Genomic DNA, 6,119 nt, shown 5'->3' on the forward strand with positions numbered 1-6,119 from the left:
AACTCACAACAGTCCAAAACTTATGGGACACAGCAAAGGCAGTCTTGAGAGAAAAGTTCATAGTGATCCAGGTTACACAGAAAATATAGAAACATATAAAATAAGCAACTTAACCCTACATCTACAAGAACAGGATGAATGACAGCAAACAAAACCCATTGTGAGTAGAAGGAAGGAAATAACCAAAATCAGAGCAGAGTTGAACAACATAGAGACTAAAAGAACAATTCTGAGGATCAATAAATCCAGAAGCTGGTTCTTTGAAAAGATAAAAAAAAAATCAGCCATCCTTTAAGCAGACTCATCAAGAAAAAAGAGAGAGGACCCAAATAAACACAATAAAAAATGAAAGAGGAGAGATTACAATTGATACTGCAGAAATACATAGGATTGTAAGAAATTACTATGAAAAACTATATTCCAAGAAATGTGAAAACCTGGGTGAACTGGACAAATTTCTAGAAAAATATAATCTTCCAAAACTCAATGAAGAAGAAGCAGAAAGGCTGAACAGACTGATAACAGTTGATGAAATCAAAGCAATAATCAAAAAACTCCCAACACAAAAAAAACCCTGGACTGGGCAATCTTACAACAGATTTTTCCAAAGGATGTCATGAAGACTTAACCCCTATCCTTCAAAGACTATTCCAAAAAATCCAAGAAGAGGGAAGACCCCCAAACTCTTTTTATGAAGCCATCATCATGCTTATCCCAAAATCAGTTAAAGACACAACTAAAAAAGAACACTATGAGCCAATATCACTGATGAACATAAATGCTAAAATCCTTAACACTATATTGTCTAATGGCATCCAACAATATGTTAAAAAGATCATACACCATGATCAAGTGGGATACATCCCAGGGATGCAAGGATAGTATGATATTCACAAATGAATAAATGTAATACATCACATAAACAAAATAAAAGACAAAAACCACATGACCACATCAATAGATGAGGAAAAAGCATTTGATAAGGTACAGCTTTATCAAAAAGTCTTTATGATCAATTAATATTTGACAAAGGGAACAAAAGCATAAACTGGAGTAAAAATAGCCTCTTCCACAAATGGTGTTGAGACATCTGGACAGCTACATGTAGAAAAGGAAACTCGACCACCAACTTACACCATACACAAACATAAACTCAAGATGGATAAAGGACTTAAATATAAGTGGCTACACCATAAAAGTCCTATAGGAGAACTTAGGCAGGAAAATCTTAGATATTCCACACAGCAATATTTTCATTGATATGTCCCCTAGAGTAAGGGACATAAATGAAAGAATAAACAAATAGGACCTCATCAAAATAAAAGCCTTCTGCACTACTAAAGAAAACATCAGCAAAATGAAAATGGAACCAATTGTATGGGAAAATACATTTGCAGATGATACCCAGGCAAGGGTTTGATCTCCAAAATACATTAAAAAACTCACAGGACTCTCCTCCAGGAAGACAAACAACCCAATTAAAAAATGGGCAAAGGACCTGAATATACACTTTTCCAAGTAAGACATACAGAGGGTCCAGAGACATATAAAAGGATGCCCAGTATCACTAGCCATCAGAAAGATGCAAATTAAAACCACAATGAGATATCATTTCACACTGGTCAGAATGGCCATCATGAACAAATCAATGAACAAGTGCTGGAGAGGTCATGAAGAAAAGAGAACCCTAGTACACTGTCAGTGGGAATGCAGACTGGTGCAGCCACTGTGGAAAACTGTACGGAATTTCCTCAGAAAACTAAAAATTGAACTGCCTTTGACTTGGCATTTCCTTGCTGGGACTATCCCCCCCAAATCCTGAAACATCAATTCTTTAAAAGAACCTATGCACCCCAATGTTCATAGCAGCACAATTTACAATAGCCAAGTGCTGGAAGCAACCTAAGTGCCCATCGGTAAATGAGTGGATCAAAAAACTGATACATTTACACAATGGAATACTATGCAGCAGAAAGAAAGAAGGAGCTTCTACCCTTCACAACAGTATGGATGGATCTGGAGAGCATTATGCTAAGTGAAATAAGCCAGGTGGTAAGGGACAAATACCATATGATCTCACCTTTAAGTGGAACCTAATCAACAAAACAAACAAGCAAGCAAAATATAACCAGAGACATTGAAATTAAGAAAAATCTGACAGTGACCAGAGGGGAGGTGGGAGGGGATAATGGAAGGAAGGGGGTAAGGGTTTGCAGGAATAACTATAAAGGATACATGAACAAAACAAAGGTGGGGTAGAACCAGGGGAGGGATGCAGGGATGGCTGGGGTGGGTGAGTGAAGCATAAATGCAGACAACTGCACTTGAACAACAATAAAATAAATTTTAAAAAAAGTTTCTTGCTATATAAATTGCTTTGATCATTGATTTGAAATCTGAGCAGAAAAGTAAAAAGCATAATTACACTCTGGAGCTCAAAATTCTTTTTTCCTAAAAGAACTTGCTTTTAGTTTTTTTTCAGCTTACCACTTTTACAGCATTCCTACTTTAGTTTTTCTCTAAGAGGTGAATTTTATCATCTGGATATCAGATGATTTGTTAAAGATCAAGTCTTTATATAGTGCAAAGGTCATAAGTTTAAACTAAGCTATTATTTTATCTTCTTTTATTCTTGTAAAAGAGGAAACATGATCCTCACACACTCAAAAGAAACCAGGTCAACCTCAAAAATCATATAAAGTATCTTATTCATAATTATACTCTTTGGAAAACCAATTTGAAATTATGCTCATATCCACATATATAATATTTATATACACACAATTATTTATATATTATATATCCATACTAAATTAAATAATCCATTTTTTCAGAAGTATCATTTGGTTGAATTTTTCATGAAAAAAATAACATGCTCTAGGAAAAATTCCCTATACTCTATCAGACATTATTTATAATTATGAAAAACTGGAAAGTGTAACTATGCAATGACAGAATCATGTCTATATAACTCGGGCTACATTCATGGGATATAGTTTTCTTAGACAGACATTTATAATTTTCTAAGTAACAAAACTGTACAGATACATAAAAATGCTTATGATAAATATTAAATGAAAAACAGTAAAAATGTACAATATTATCACTACAATTAGTAAAAATATATAGTCTTAATATTACAGTCATTGGTTAGCTTGCTAGGACAGTGGTGTTTATTCTCTTCTCTCTATCAGCTCTGTCATTTCTATCATGTCCAGTTATTTTAAAATTCAAAGGATAAATTAAATATTAAATGTTTGCACACAAACAGTTTTGAAGGTACAAAAACTCCTTGTAGAAGTCCTTGAGACAGGTAAGAATCATATAACATGAAAGTCAAACTCTAAAATGGTACCATTTTTGAGATGAAGTTCATAACTTGTTTAAATTGAATGTCATAGTTTCCAAACCAAAACTGGAAAATAAAACATCTCACTGTCTATCCACTTAATTACAGATTTGTCTTTCTTGGTATATGGGTTTATCTCTTTCTTCACTGAATCCCCAGCTCCTACCCCAGTGCCTGGCTTACAATTAGGAGATAGTATTGTGGGTAGATGTGATTTTTTCCTTCACAAACTCTAAATCCACATGTGACTCTTTTCCATTGGGATATACTTACATAGCTATAAAGATTCTGAAATTATCTCATTATTGATAAACAATTTTAAAAATGTACATTTGTGCGCAGGTGTGCACACACACAAACACACATTTCAAAATGTATGCAGAAGAGAGGCAAATGGAAACATTTCAAAGAAATGTCATACCCAAAGAAGAAAATGCTACTCAAATCACCGGCTCTCTAATCTTCAAGCAAATGATACTATTTTGAATAGGTCTTTTTCTTTTACAAGTGTATTTTCCTCTATTGCAAATCATATCCAAGGTTTCATTCAACTATATTACCACCAACTCACAAGAAATGACTTATCTTCAACTCAGATTACAGCTTCTAGTATAGTCCTTATCAGCGTCAACACATCTATTCTCCAAGATGTCAAGTCTTCTATGAATACTTAAAAGGGTCCCATGAGACTGTTCATTTGAAAAATTTTCTCCCAAGCCTGATTTTTTCCTACACTCTGCTTGGTTTTAACCATAACTGGCTCAAAATACACTACAGAAGAATGAAAACCCCAACACAGAAATGTCCACAGAATGAAAGCCAACCAGTGAGGAGACGAATCATTGTTGTTGTAGAGATTTGAAAAGTCATGATATTTATTTAGAACTAATGAAACTTAATCTCTGACTGTAAAAAGCCACTCCTGTTGTATGCCTGCCTCAAGTATATTGGCCATAATCACCCTCTCCTCCTCTCTTCATTTCAAATCAAATTACAGTTGTAGTTTTGAAAATATGAATGATGAATTAAAAAAATAGCCACCTGTTAATTTCCGATCCCTATTAAGGTCTCCTCCAACTTTGGTCTTCTTATACACAACAGTCACTGGTACCCACCTCCCTTTTTACAACCATGGAATCCAGACCCACTGATGACCACACATGCACGAGATTAAGACTATGGCCCAGAGGCCTGAACCTGTGCGTGTATAAATACATTCCCTGAAAAATTATGCCTGAAACTAGAAGTTATCCTATGATATCTCAAGAATTTGTAAGGATCTGAGTTCAGAGTTTTAAACCATGCCGAAAGAGGAAAATTCGAGTCAGAGGGATAACGTCCCTGTAATTCAGGGTCCTGGTCCCGCATGGGATCAGAGCCTGGAGATCTACACCAGTTTCTTAAGGGCTCAATGACAAAACAGTGTTGCTTTGGTAGGTCACTGTTTTGCTTGCTGTGTGGCCACACTAATGGTGGCTGCTCAGCCAGAGCAATTAATAAAATGACTGATATGAAACCTAGAGCAGTCTGCCGGAGGATGGGGGTGGGGTAGCCAAGGCCCTGTCCCTGTCCATGTCCCCGTCCCTTTCTGAAACCTGCTGGAGCAGATCGGCCCCCCAACACTGTGAGTTCTTCCGCTGGTACGGAGGGGTTCATGAATCCACCACATCCCCAGCCACCTGCCTCCCTGATGTCCCGTGGGCAGGCCGAGGTCTGGCGGCCTTAGGCTTCCATCGCCTACCGGTATGCTTCGGAAGGTGGGGAAGGTGTATCTCGTTGAGGCGACCAGGAGGCAAATCTCGGCCACCTGCGCCCCTACCCGCGGAAGGTGGGGGTGCTCCTCCCGCCCCTGGTGCCGGACTCTAGCCTCCACCCTTCCCCGCCCGCCTGGGCCCAGCCCCGGAGAAGGTGACCGACGCGCACCCGGGCTTTGGGAGGCCGTGACCAACCTGTAACCCTGGTGCTCAGAGTGGTCATGGTGCCGCGGTTGAGGTGGCAGGTGTCAGGGCTCGGAGCCCACCGCGTGGGGACGTGGCCCCTCACCTCCTGCGGCTTCCTCGGCGCGGCGTGCGCCACCCGGCGAGTGCTGTGGCTCAGCGCTGGTCGTGCTAGCGCGCGCTACTGCCACCGGGGTGGCGGGGCCTAGGAGCGAGGGAGGTAGGGGGCTAAGGCCTTTTCTTCTTCTCTCTCTCTCTCTCTTTTTTAATCAGAGTTGACTTTGCCGCAGAGGATGCCTCAGGCTGAAAGGAGAAATGGCAGAGGAGGCTCCGCTGCAGTTGGGGGGGAGCAAAAGAGTCTGTGCTAGCAGGTTTCTTCGCTGTAGCTGCCACTGGCGATCTCACAGCAACAGCTGGGCTCTCCTCTGCCAGCTTCTCTCGTGATCTCTGTCGTGCTCACGGAGCACGGCCATATGCGCTCCAGACTGACACACACGGGGCCAGGACATAGAGGTGAACAAGGACCGTGCGTGCGTTGTGTGCGTGGGTGCAGTCCTGTCTTACTGGACATAGTATTTGAAGATGCCGATTATTTCACCTTTGAGTATGAAAGGAGTGCATCAATGACACTTAGGTTTGCTAAACGTGTTAATATTTTTCCTTAAAATTAAAATATTTTGTTAGGTGGATGAGGCTGGATGTCCAATAAAAATTAATAGTTACCTCCATGCACTGTAAGTTTAGCGGAAGAAAAAGCTGCATCTGATGTTTCTTGGCTCCTAGCAGAACAGGTTTAGGGAGATAGTGGAATCTTGAGCACCATGCGCAAGACC

General features: G+C 39.9%; 1 protein-coding gene across 3 annotated transcripts in view; it reads right to left on the minus strand.

Moving 5' to 3' along the window:
- Nucleotides 1-5,551, minus strand: part of NALCN (sodium leak channel, non-selective) — a 364,598-nt gene extending 359,047 nt beyond the window's left edge. For all 3 annotated transcript variants that reach the window (XR_006783694.1, XM_045821795.1, XM_045821794.1), the window contains exon 1: nt 5,299-5,551. The gene's annotated coding sequence lies outside the window, so the exon portion shown is untranslated. The remainder of the gene's footprint in view (nt 1-5,298) is intronic.
- Nucleotides 5,552-6,119: the final 568 nt, after the last annotated feature.

The sequence above is a fragment of the Phyllostomus hastatus genome, unplaced genomic scaffold, assembly GCF_019186645.2.
Source record: "Phyllostomus hastatus isolate PE091 unplaced genomic scaffold, TTU_PhHast_1.1 phas_scaffold_46, whole genome shotgun sequence".
Classification (NCBI taxonomy): Eukaryota; Metazoa; Chordata; class Mammalia; order Chiroptera; family Phyllostomidae; genus Phyllostomus; species Phyllostomus hastatus.